The sequence below is a fragment of the Apostichopus japonicus genome, chromosome 12 (genome assembly GCF_037975245.1).
Source record: "Apostichopus japonicus isolate 1M-3 chromosome 12, ASM3797524v1, whole genome shotgun sequence".
Lineage (NCBI taxonomy): Eukaryota > Metazoa > Echinodermata > Holothuroidea > Aspidochirotida > Stichopodidae > Apostichopus > Apostichopus japonicus.
Window position 1 is genome coordinate 28,908,305 of NC_092572.1, and position 14,186 is coordinate 28,922,490.

At 37.2% G+C, this 14,186-nt stretch overlaps 2 protein-coding genes across 5 annotated transcripts in view; both read left to right on the plus strand.

The window, feature by feature from the left end:
• Positions 1–14,186, plus strand: part of LOC139977167 (uncharacterized) — a 187,079-nt gene that overhangs the window by 94,624 nt on the left and 78,269 nt on the right. The window lies entirely within an intron of this gene.
• Positions 7,762–14,186, plus strand: part of LOC139977179 (uncharacterized) — a 32,597-nt gene continuing 26,172 nt past the window's right edge. For both annotated transcript variants that reach the window (XM_071986415.1, XM_071986416.1), the window contains exon 1: positions 7,762–8,023. The gene's annotated coding sequence lies outside the window, so the exon portion shown is untranslated. The remainder of the gene's footprint in view (positions 8,024–14,186) is intronic.

Below are 14,186 nucleotides of genomic sequence, written 5' to 3' on the forward strand. Positions count from 1 at the left end.
ACCTGAACATCGTCATTCGAACAAATAATACAGTACATGTAGAGTTCAGTTAACTGTATTGTTACTAGTCTTATGGCAGAAAATTTCCTATAGGCACAGATTTTATGCAATTATTTCCATTGTTAGTGTCTATTTCGATCGAACACATCAGTGCACAGTTCAAATGCTAGACCTCAATTTTTGTGTGTGTATATGCATAACTTAGGCTATGATACTTCAACATAGTGGTATGACCACTGGCGTAACAAAACAAGATGCACTTCTGATTGGAAAATTAATCCAAAATAACCATAGAACAAACAGCAAAGCAAACCGTCTTTGTAGTCAATTTGGAGCATCACCCACTTGATCACTCTTATCAACATAATGCAACCTCCAACCCTCATCAACTGTGGTTAAAATCAATAACAAGTTCGACCATTCCTGATAGGAATATAGTATTTATCCAACTTGCCCCTCACAAAATAAGAAGGATTCAGTGCTGGATTTATGTTGCCCTACCATAACCATTGGCCACTACCATAATCTCTAGGGTTTATCTACTCCTTATAACAAAAGAACATAACAAACATAGTGTCCCTATATCCTGCATAATAGGTTCTCAATGTAAGAACAATGTTGACCTTTCATCTTCCCTATGGTCAATAGCATTATTGAGGGAGCTTGGTTACAAGCTTTAATTGTTTGCCTTTGTTGACCTTTAACTGTGGAAGAACAAGTCCTTAGAAATATCAGATAATTATATAACAACCAATACACACACATTATCTAAAACAACAACATATATGGGCCAAAGCCAAAACCTCCGTAAGTGCGAGGGACGGAATTTGATAAACGTTTCCATATGCTCCAGCTCAACGGTAGTGAAATAGGAAAAATCCAGTAGTAGGTTAAATAAAGAGAGTAACATACAACATAATAAAACAATTGAAACATATTCAAAATTTAACATGTTGCCATAGCAACGAACATTAATTGGCGCGAGGGACGGAATGATAAAAACTGGGTGTGCATTCACTCCAAACATTTGACGTATTATTATCAAATTTAGGAGGAATCTATATCCAATCATACCATATATAACAAGATCAATTACTCTTCTGATATTATCTGAAATGTGTTTTAAAAATCTCATAGCTAAATTAGGTTACTCTTTAATTTCACAAAAAAAGTCAGCGCGAGGGACGGAACGCGAGGGACGGAATTGATGTCTATGTTGATTAATTAGAGAAAAAGCTGTTGTAAATTCTGTTTGTCATTGCCAAGCTCCCACAAGCAGTTGGAATATTATCACAAATTACACAATCCAATTAATGAACACACATTCAAGGAACAGATGGGGGTGGGGGTGGTGATTGGCGTGTGATGATGGGTGAAATGTAGGTAAATTGGAATCAAAATTAAAATTCATTCCATCACTCACCACTCACCACTCAAATGCCTTGGTGAATAATAATTAAGGCACCTCCATCCACCACTTCCCCCAAAATGAGGAATCTTAAACCCAACACAAATACTAAATCTATTTTCCACCTTTATATTGTAGGTGAATACAACAATGTGGGACAATATATAATTTTTAAATTTGGAATACTAATTTAGTGTACAAATTCAACATTTATACTTCATACAAAGTCACCTTTTTAATTCAAATTGTCAATTCACATATTCATTAACAAAACTCTGCTTAGATTCGGATCCAAACAGCATATGAACGAGTTCAAAACTTCTTCCCCCATCATGACGTTAACTCATTAAGTTGTCATTAACAAGAAAAATGAACTACTGTACACAACATACATCAATGCAATTCAATATAAATTGGAACATTAACATGTCAAACTCTTGGATATGATGTAGATTTGGAAATCAACAAACAGCTCACCAGTGTGCAAGGAATTGATATGAATGCTTACAATTCATTACACAAATAATGGTCTCTGGTTCAGCATACAGGGAGAACAGGGGCATCTTTCCTTTCACCATATCCCTTGAATACCACAGTAGGTCTTTTGCCTCTGGCCACTTCCAATACTTCCCTGTTTTTGCCATGTCATTAACCTGTGAATTACTGACAATTATGTTTTCCACCTCGCCTGGATACAACTGACCATCATATTCAACTATCACCCACTTTCCATGGTAACTGATCATTGTTAACCAGCTGACTACCAATTTGACCTTGATCCCCATTCTCCTCAACCTGACCACTGTTTTCCACTTTATTCAGATTAGGGTCTGGTTCCTGATCATGGCTCACGACTTTCAACCCCATCATTAAAGTCATGCAACTGCTCCCTAAGCATCTCTTCAACTGGTTCACAAAACTGACTCTGTAGGAAGAAAGTCAGTTTGCTCTTACCATTACTGCATGTACAGTCAATAAAATGGACCTTGTGTGTACCTGGTACTTCAGGTACTTTGTCTGGCATAGAAGGCATGGTAATGCCATATGCAGCTACATAGAATGTATCTGTTGCATTCACTCTATGTTAGCATATTCTGCAAACTGCTTGGCACTAGTGATGACAGTTTTACCTGCTTTGACATCACTGTACACACTTGATTTTATCTTTCCCCCCACCCCATCTACCGGGTCTGGTGAGATTTGAAATAACGCCATGTTATACGATTGTCACATGGGTACTGGGTGGCAAGGAAGGTAAAGCAATATTTTTATTTAAATTGACTAGCACAGCCGTCGGACTAAAAGTGAACCTCATCCAGATTTGGAACAAATTGTTGGACCTTTTCAATGATAGCTTTATTGAAGTGCAAGCCCAAGAACTTGTCATGTGACATGTAATCACTGATGACACAGTAGGTTTTGCACTTCACTTCCTCACCTTCAGCATACCATGCACAAACAGTGTACAATGTGAAATTCTCGTGGCCAAAGTATGCCGACTGTATTTCATTCTTTTGGGTGTAAGCATAGTTCTCGCTGAAGTCCACTTAAATGATAGCACTGTTTGTTCCTGGAAGTGCCTTTCTTCAACTTTGCAAGTTCAGCATACTGTCGAAATCTGCTATAGTTGTGTCGTTGAAATTTACGCGTATGTTCTGCCAACTATTTCTATTTGCAACAGATTAGGACTACAGACGTGTAGCACCAAACTGTAACAAAATTCCGTCCCTCGCACTGAATTCCGTCCCTCGCGAAAATGTTGATTACCCATAATGCACCATTCATATTTTTGTTCAGTTTCTTTCATCACTACAGATGTTCAAGTCACTGATAGTTGATACTTTGCAGATTTTTATGCATACTGTACTATTTCCTCTCTCGAAAAAAAGAAAAATTGTGTCAAAAAATGCGAGGGACGGAATTTTGAACCGTTTTTTCCTATTTTTCTTCAAAAAAAATTCGAAACTTTTCCAATGAATAATTTGCACTAGAGACGAACATCAAATTACAGAAAACCAAATTTACCTCACCCATCCTAATTTTCAGCTAGGTCAATTTGACTAAATTCCGTCCCTCGCACCTAGTGCGCATCTTTTTAGATTTCAACGACCTCTATATCACTGATAACGAAATTTTTTGGATTTTTTTTTTTTAATTCTTAAGTGTCAATTAGTACTGCAATGAGCCCAAAATAAATTTCTCCCAGAGAAGTAACTTTACTTTTGGGATTTGAGGATGACCAATTTTGGCTTTGGCCCATATAGAAGAACTCATGCACTTGTCAACTATAATTTTCACCTGCCATGCTGAAAAGTGAGTGGATATTGCAAGAAATGTCCACTGGACATCCTCCGGCGGTAATGATGCTGGGAAACGTGATTCCTGTACCCGTTGACCACATCATCGACAGGGGTGAACTCAATGATGAAAGGGCACTGCACACCTATGCTCAAGAACATGAAGACAGGCTGAGGACAATCAGCGAGATGCTAGAGGAAAGTTACAGATCGCAGCCGAATAGCAAACGAAAAATTACAACGGGAATGTTACAGAGGGGGTTACAAGAAAGGAGACATGTAATTCTGCATACAACGCAGAGACGCGAGGAATTTGGCCCAAAGTTACAGACAAAGCGGACAGGACCCTTCATCATTATGGTCGGTTGAGTGATGTAACGTACCGAATAAAGAAACTTGAAAGGAGCAAGGCAAGTATGTTTGTCTATATCCTGTTACTAAAACACCCCTCGTGAGACAATCAGTCCTGTCTATTACCTCTCTCACTGGTAAGATAATTTCAGTCATAGAAATTATGGTCAGAGGTTATCACTACTTTGAGAGCTGCTTGTTTCTATGGTCACTAACATCCTGGTAGCAGTAGAGACGAAGATTAGAAAACAGTGTGTGTTGACTTATTTTTCAATTATCCTTGTAACATTATACACCCGGCTCTTTTTTATGCAACATTAAATGTCTGGAAAGTGTTATTTCTGTTATCTGAGAGGCTCATGGCAAACATTTTTCTTTCTTGTATTATTTTAGTGCTCCACCTGGATAATGTCATTGTCCCTGGAAAATGCTGTGGAAAAGCCACTCCCGTCCCTTCCATTAAATACCTACTTTTGTGTAATTCTTCCATATTAGTTTGTGCATGCCGTTTTCAGTTTAATGTTAATGTTGCAAAGTGCGTAGTAGTTTATGCAGGATAACATATCCCACCTTATCAAGTGAGAGTACAAATAGTTTGATGGATGTCTACATTTAGTCACGATCATCAAAAGGACTGAAGTGCTAGCACGAGTAGTGGCTTGAGTGTCGTTTTTACGTTTTACCAACAAAGCTTTGTCCATGCATGGTAAGTGAATATCATTAGGCCTTAAAACCGTAGTTGAGTAAATTTAGGCAAAATAGCCTATAAGTTTACTGTCCATGGCAACATACCTGGCAAGGTTGAGCAGGCAATTGGCCTTCCTCAAAAATTAGGTATCTGGCTATAGGCTATACTGCTTATGCCCTTTTGCCACAATTTACAGTGTTGGGAATATGTTACAAATGGGTAATGCATTTGAATATTGGTACAATAGACTGAAATATTCTAGGCCTAAGTTATGACCTAGGTTAACCTAAGTTACACCAGGGCAAGGCTACGTCTACGTACATAGGCCTAGCCTAACTTAGGCTAGCCTATGTCCCTATTATTTCATTCATTTCATTTATTTCGTCTTTACATAAGAACAATAGAACAAAGTGGTATAGTATAAACAGGACACTAGAAAAACAATAGAAGTTTATCGAGCTAGCGACCAAAAAAATAGCAAAAAAGTGAAAGAAGTTAACAATTAAGAGTAGAGAAAAATAAACATGAGATAATCAATACTCAGTCAGCGTAGTTTTCAATTAGGTGGGTTTTAAGTTTGCGCTTAAACAATACATAAGATTTAACAGTTTTTATATCATTTGGAAGCACTTTCCAGGTTTTATAGCAGTAGTTGTTCGAGAGTAATTTACCGTGTTTCGAGTGATGTCTGCTAACAGAAAAATGGGTATTATTCCTCGTACTGTTACGAATATACGCGGAATTACTGGGATTAACAATATCGCTAAAGACACGGGGAGAATATTACTGATATACTTATAAATAAAAGAACACATCTTGAGAACATGAATGTCGCTGACGTTAAGAATACCAAGGTCTTTGTGCAAAGTACTGGTAGGATAACGTCGATGATTAAAAGTAATGGTTTTTAACATTCTATTTTGGAGGATTTGTAAAGGCTTAAGTATGGTAAATTTAGCCATGCCATAAATTTCAGCACCGTAAGAAATCTTAGAACAAACCAGTGAATAGTAAAGCTGAATAGCTGCAGAGGGAGTGAGCGAATCCCTGAGGCGATAGAAAATACCATTAAACTTAACAAGACTATTACAAAGGTCATCAATATATTGCTTGAATGACAATTTATCATCAATCATAAGACCAAGATATTTGACGCAATCTGTTTTACAAATATTAGTATTACTCAAAACAAAATGCTCTGGACACGAATGAGAAACATTATCTTTGGCATGAAAATAGTAAAGTTACTTTTCCCAAGATGCAAGGTAAGTCTGTTGGCATCAAACCATTTTTTTGAGACTGCTTAACGTTGATTGTGCTTTAAGCACGATATTGGTACAGTTTTGTCGTGGACAAAAACGTTTGTGTCATCAGCAAAAAGTCTTAAGGACTCGTCAGGTACAACATTTTTAATATCGCTTACATAGATTAAGAATAACAGCGGTCCTAAAACAGATCCCTGGGGCACACCGATATTAACATTGGAACACGTAGAATAAGTACTATTAATATACATCAATTGCTTCCTGTTAGATAAGTAACTATGCATAACATCGAAAGCTTTACCTCGAACACCGTAACTGTATAACTTGGCAAGGAGAATTTTGTGGTCGACAGTGTTAAAGGCTTTCTTGAGATCTAGATAAAGACCCAACACATTCTCACCATTATCTAGATAGGTACGAGTACAATTTGTAGTCTCTAAGAGGGCATGACTTGTACCATGACACTTTCTGAAGCCGAATTGAAAGTCAAAAAGGGTATCATTGCTGTCCAAGAATATTCTCAGACGTTTCTCGATAGATCTTTCTAGCAGTTTATTCATACAAGGTAGCAAGCTGATCGGTCGGTAATTTTCTGGGAGGGTATGTGTGACATCTAATTATTATTGGCTCAACTATACTTCTACTCCCTACACCTGTTTCCGTTGGCATTTATGCAAATGTGTTTTACTTCAGTTGTATTGTTATAATTAATTACGTAACTGTTTGGTATTTAACATGTATATAAAGTCTGCACGTGGAATTATACAATGAGTTGGATTTACTTTACTGCTGTGTTTGGTCTACTTGTCTTGTACTTATTTATTTCCCTGACTACACGACAGTATGATCCCCCTTTTTAAAAATCGGGATGACTTTTGCAACTTTCAGTGCATCTGGATAAGTACCAGACGTGAGCACAAGGTTGAAAATATGACAAAGAATTGGAACAATAACATGTGAGTTGGATTTCACTTTGAAGTGTTAGTGATAGGCTAAGCCCAGGACATAACAGTCATCAGTCATAACAGTCATCCCATGTTATTCTGGCATGTGGATCTATCCTTAGGGATACAGTTTTTAAAATGAGGTTGTGATCATTGTTGTTATTAGGTTTGTGTCATATCGCATCCTAAAAGACAGCCGTAAACCTGTATAGGGGCCTAGGCTTACTATATCCCAGGTCCCGTGAATAACAATACAAATTAGCATACTACACTAGTTAATTTTTTAAGATTCCTATGTAATTGCTTCTACTATCGCTTCCTTAGAATTACAAAGTGAAAATACAGTCCACTGCGACATTTTCGACGGTTTTGCACCCAAATGCGGCACGCGATATCACCATTTCGAGTAATTTATGTCATCGTTATCACTTTAGTTTAGTCAAACACGTACTGTTTGTATAACGCGCCGGTACTTTCTTGCCGTACACAGAAAGCGCCACCACGTGATGAGTGGGCTTCGTTATATGTCACATGACGTCATACTATCCTAACAAATTTCTATGGTTCTGCTACAACGGCGCAGACATGCTGTTTATGCAGGTAACGCCTGCGATTGGCTGAAACCCTATTGCTTTTCTGAGATGTATTTTGATTGGTGCTAACATTCTGTGACAACGGGAATCGGGTGGCATTATCGGCATAGAACAAAAGGCAAATCAACCTTTGAACTCGGCTGTGGGGCTCAATTAAACAATAACGTACATATTGCATGCAGTGGGCGCGATGTTTGTCAGTCACGCCATCAGGTTTCATATGCAGATTCAGATTAATAACCTGTTTTCGTATTGCCACCGTCACAACCCATTTCGATCTTACCCTTAAGTAACTCTTAACACAACGGCATAATTTCCACATATTCGGGTTACATCAAGATACTCTTCGTCGCTTGTTTCAGTTCAGCTATTTCAGCTAAGTTCAGGTCTCTTTTCTGACGTAAAACTAGAAGGATTCAATCAAGGATCATTGGTTCACACGACTACATCATCAAGTGAACTATATTGACTTTCAATGTAAGTGTTACACTTCTGTATGTATTAGTATTACAAATATGGTTATAGTCCTATACATGATATTGATCTACATGATAGTATACTGTAGGTACCAGTCTTTTACCGTATCAACCGTTAGTCCACCAGGAAGTGTACTGTTAGCGCAGGTTTACAATTTCCTGATCATTCTAAGTAGGTGTTCAAACGATTGTGCTAAAACAGAAAATAACGATTAATTTTTCCATAATCGGGCCGATTCCGATGACTTGATAAAAGAGAAAATATCCCGTTTATACAAAATCGGCAATAAAGTATGTGAGTGATAGTAAAGAGACAATTATTGTTGTGCTTTTCATCTCTGTCCCCTTTCTTTCATTGCACTTAATGTAAAAAGGGGCTCTTATGTATCCTTTTTGTATGTACCAAATCACGTCTGGGGTTGCGCGGAAAGAAATAACAAGATTTTTTTACAAATTTCCAAAATACGAAAAAAATGACATCCTATACCGAGTAATCACTGCGACGTGTATGTCACCTGTCATTTGCGCTCAAATGCGCTAAAAATAGTTGCTCAAAATATCCATCTCAAAAAGTGTCTCAGACAAACCATCCATCTTCTATCTCTACCAAAGTGTAAATATTAAGTACATATTTCTTACATTCCCACACTATTTTGTACTTATTTTCAGTATTATTCTGTTTATGAACAAATATAAATGTTACGAACTTGATGAAGTTAAACATCCTTATTCGTTACATATTTAACTCCATTCAAGTTCAATTAGAAAATGTAAGCTTAGGCCAATCAAACTGAACAGCAAAGTGTACCATCGTAACTTCTTTAATATTACTGTAGAATGTTACCCGATTGATGTAAAGAACTCGTAACAACTTAAAACTACTCCAATATTGTTTTTTCATATGAAAACTTTGCATTTACATTTGCAAAATTGTAGACCGTATTCCGAGATCCGTTTACAATGTAACAACGTAGTGTTAGGCCTAATGCGACGGCTATGGATTCGAGGCTATCGGCGTTTCTGCCGAAATTAAATTAATTCTGAGGGAATTGCGGCAAACATCGAAAGGTTGAAAAAATGGCGATGCCGCACGCACTAGCGTATTTTTCTCCGTTTTGCGTAGCTGTGCCGCCCAGCGCCCCGCTGGGGAATTTTTTTTTTTTTACAATCATTATTTGTCGAACTTACCATTAAATGTGATATTTTTGGTTTTAAAATCATAAGAACACATTTACTCAACTTCAAATAAAAGTATCTTTGCAAACTGCCTCGAAATCGTTGGCAAATTCATAAATGAAAATTTGCCCCTTACTGTGAACAACAATGTACAGTTGTATGTACTTGCATACAGCGATATGAGTTTTGGTTACAACTTCCGGGTTGCCATTTTCTTTTCGTTCGATCGGCGGCAGTCAAAGACTTAATCCCACCCCAACATACATACGTCATTTGAAAGAGAATAGAATTGTCTTTCAAAAGTGGGATCGTCTTGGATAGGGTCCTATGTATTATATATTTTTTTTAAGATTTTAAAGTTTCATTTGTTGTTTACAGGTAGGTAATAATAAGAAATTTACTATATGTATATGACATTTGATAGCTATTATTTGCTTTATATGATTGTTTCATTTTTGAATGATTTTCTTTCTTAAAACAACACTGAGCTGCCGCCCCTACATTTAGTAAAAATGTCAGTTTTTGATGATTAAGCCCCGCCTCCAAGTCTGGTTTGTAGCAGATTGGCTATGACTCATGGCAGCTACACGAAATACGAAAATGGCTACCCTCGCGACCAGCCGGAAATTTCCCGCAATTTTCTGTACTGTTGTTAGGTACGGGGCGTGTAGTGTATTGCACGCTAATTACGTACACACATTGTTGTACTGCTGAAGTGCATTTAAAAACTATATATATATTAGGCCTTCATTAAGTAATAGCCACATTAGCATTGTACTGCTGCTCAGGCAGCTTTTCCGGGTAAGGGCCAGGGTAAGTTTGTTTGAATGCCTAACTGTGTGTTTTCATTAAGTTTAGTTTCCAACTTATATATTAACTGTGACTCCATAATTTTAATGGAATAATACAACAACTATCCATTTGGAATAGAGTGTCTATTGTGCATTTCTAGAATGAACAGGGATGTAAGTCTTCCGTATTTTTACGGAAATCCGGTTTTTTTAATTCCAATAAAGTTCCACAAAATTGTACAAATATCAAAGACACAAAGCGGCAAAAAATGCCTGTCCCGTTGCAGCAAGCTAACTTCAATTTTCACTCATCGATCAACCAAAATACCATTTCCTGTTACACATCGCATTGCACTGTACAACATTGTGTGTGCCATGTGAACATCGTTGCGTACGTGCGAACTTCAAATCGCCATTGCTCATTTCTGTCGTTGAAAACCTGCCTAATTCACGTTGATTCGTAACTGCTGGTGCTCGACATAAGTTTCGGAAATAACGCTTGTGATATTTGTGAGCGGCTAAATCTACGGGATACGCATATGATAGTCGATATTCGTGATCGCTTTCAAATATGAGACTGTTTTTTATTCCGGATTTCGCTGCGACGTATTCGTTACTTGGAGCTAGCCTAACATAACGATAGTGTGTAAGTAGTCAGAACTAGGGGTATGATGTGTTAGCGCTAATACTTTTGAGCTAGCCTAACATAACGATAGTGCGTAAGTATTCAGAGCTAGGAATAGGATGCGTTAGGACGACATTCCCCCGGTTTCTCCGAATAGTTTTCCGGGTTTTTTTTGGGGGGGGGGGGCTGCACTTACATCCCTGAATGAAGCATCATTATGAATTAACAGCTTGTTTGATATATTTCCATAACCCCACCCCCAAAAAAGGAATTAAAAACAAAAATTATAATCTATCACATTTTATTTTCACTGGGGTACGTATAAAAGAGGAGCCGGCCATAGCATCACAACTTTTATATGACTATAAAAATTGTATAAGGTTATATGTTTTATTTATAAGGTTATAAGAAGAATGTTTAGCTTTCATTTGAACCTGTGATGTTTGCCATCAAATATATTATATACAAAGAATCAAATATATATACAAAGAATACTAAACTGGAGATGAACTGGGATGGCTGGCTATTAGGGGAGGAGGAGGCCACCCATCACTTGCAAATAAAAACTTGTAATCTTCTTGCACATTATTTTTTCCAAGTCATAAATCCATGAAATCTTCATGTCAGAAAAATTGAGATGGAGAAACGTGGGTTGTTTTGATACTTGGAAGTGGACACAGTTTTGATGGTAGTCACAGCAATTTCAAGAGGAAGTTTTTATCGATAGTTGCAGTTTGTTGCTTGCTCCATTGTCAAAACAGTGAATTAAGGTAGATTTATTATTAGAGCAATGTGTGACGTTAGTTTGTTAAAATAGCTCTTAATCAGTTGGGCAATTAATTCTACAGCAGTGTCACAGTCACAAGCTTTATGTAGAGTTGTGAGTACATCTAGGCTATTGTGCATCATAGATAGTGCTGTCCTTATCGACTGGAATGTACCCAGCCATCCTGGGATACCTAGTTTTAATGAGAGAGAATTGCCATTTAAAGCAGCATTTTGCGTCCTTTTCTATGATTTTTCTCAGCCTCACTGACTCCACTATGCCATAACAACATACATAACTAGCTTATTTATTTAAATCTTACTTCACATGGTGGCATAAAGGTCGAAAAATTTGCAACTTTCAACTTTGATTTTCTCCAAGATACTTACCGTTAGAACTCAATAAACCTCGCCCATAATATGAATATTTAAACACTACGAACGTTATTGACCAATGGGCCTATGTAATACAACACCATGCTTTACTTGTGTACAGTCTATATGGCAGTTGTACCAGGGAGTTCCATACATCTCCCTGGTTGTACCAACGCAAAGTCTTGATTCTATTTTTAGCAACGGCTCATAACTAAACCTGCATCTCTGATGGGTTGAATTCAAACTAGTGGGTTTGGCGGAACTGTATGCGATTAATTTTAACAGTGGAATTTGTCGAGGACACTCTTATCATTATCTGCAAATATCCTTAATTACTCGCCAATTAACGTTGTTGGCAGGAAAAAAACTTGGCTAATATCTTAATTTGCTGTTTTGTGATTGATATATGTAAATAAAATCGATGGACAATTCAAAAAAGTAGAAAACGGCGACCAAGCGCAAAATGCTGCTTTAAATCACTCCATCCACAAAGAAATTATAGAGTAATTGAAGAATCATGCTCACAGGACTATTTTGGAAATCATGTTTTATATTTGTAGCGCGCATTAAGTTGTAAAATGTTACACATGTTTTTTGTAAAGGTAACCAGCATGCAACAAAACATTACTTGCCTTACTATAGTAAAATGAGTTCTTTTGTTTGAATGACTATGAAATATCCATACCCAATGTATTTAAAGGATTAAAAAACATTTCTGCTGACCACCCTAGTCTGATAGTATATTCTGAGGAATGCAGATTACCTTTACAAGAGCATGTGTGTGAAGTCATATATGACAAGCATGGAAAAGAACACATGACCATCCATCTTCATTCCCCACTGCGACTACCTGCCCCACACCTGCCAGGCTGCCACCCAACCCCATCCACTCTGAACCCTTCAAAATCATGTGAAAATAAAGGGTCATCCACATTCTTGTGAAAAAGCTATTGTAGAGAACATAATTTCTAGTAACTGTCCATCAACACCCCCCCCCCTCACTCAAAACCTTCCCCAAATAAATTGAAGAAGAAAAAACATTTCGAAATAATGTTTATACTTTAATACGATCGTAAAAGACCATTGTTTCAACAAGATCTACAGAGAGAATTTAGCTCAATTGAAATACTTTACTTTCTCAAAGCCTTTAGTATGTGGAAAAATTCAATAGACTTTGTGTGTGAAGGCAAATTGCATATCATTTCAATACAACTAGGCAAGTTTGAGACGACAATAGTCAAACAGCGCTTCCTGTAGGACAAGATTGCATTGTACGAGGTAATTTTTATCGGGAGCTTTGCCAAAATGTGAAAACTATTTTGTGGTAGTTAAGTTAAAACCGCTTGTTTTTTGACGGATATATTTTCCCTATGAACGTTGTGCAATATTATGCTCAAACTGCGCATGTTCAAACTTTTCGGCAACAGGCTTTATTCATCTACTGTAGATGGCCATTTCCGAAATATGTGTTTTAGCTATCTTCATTCATTTAAACAGCCAACGCGCACGCAACCACAAAACATGCGATAAATATGAATATTCATAATGCTGCTCGTGTGTCCGTGATTGATGCGTTTACAAATTTCTGTCAACGTGTCATATTTTATTATGTCAACGCGCAGTGAACAGTACGGGGATTTGCAAATTCCCAAGGGATTTCAGCTCACAAAAATCGTCTAAAAATCATAACGGTAGTGTCGTTTTAATCAAATTGTTGGATTTGGGGTTAGAGGATTGTGTTCTTTCACATGGTTAATATTTTGAGCGTTATTTCCTCGTTTTTTACTAGCAAATTTCACGTGCAACATTGCTATTATTTAGAGGGTCCACGGTAAAACGGATATGATCTGCAGTGAAGCATGGTCCTTTGCACATTGTGAAAATAGAAACTTCAAATTACAAATTAGTGCATCAAATACTGCACTACGGAGGGGTGTCTACAAAACAAAGATCTAAGACCCTATCAAAGTTCTGCAAAACTAAGACTCTATTGCAAAACTAAGACCCCTCCAACTTACAACAACAAGACCCTACTGCAAAACTAAGACCCCACCGACTGCAAAACTAAGACCCCACCGACTGCAAAACTAAGACTCCACCGACTGCGAAACTAAGACTCTACTGCAAAACTTAGACCCCTCCAACTACAAAAACAAGACCTTACTGCTAAACTAAGACCCCATCAACTGCAAAACTAAGACTCCATCGACTGATTGTTGAAAATAAATTTGCATGAAAACCAGAACACACACATATATATATATATATATATATATATATATATATATATATATATATATATATATATATATAAAGTAATATGCTAGGTGAAATGTTATTGATATTCACTCCCAGTTCAAATGATAATGATGACTAAGAACATGGCAACTTTCAAGTACCACAACCCATCACCGCTGATATATACGTATGTA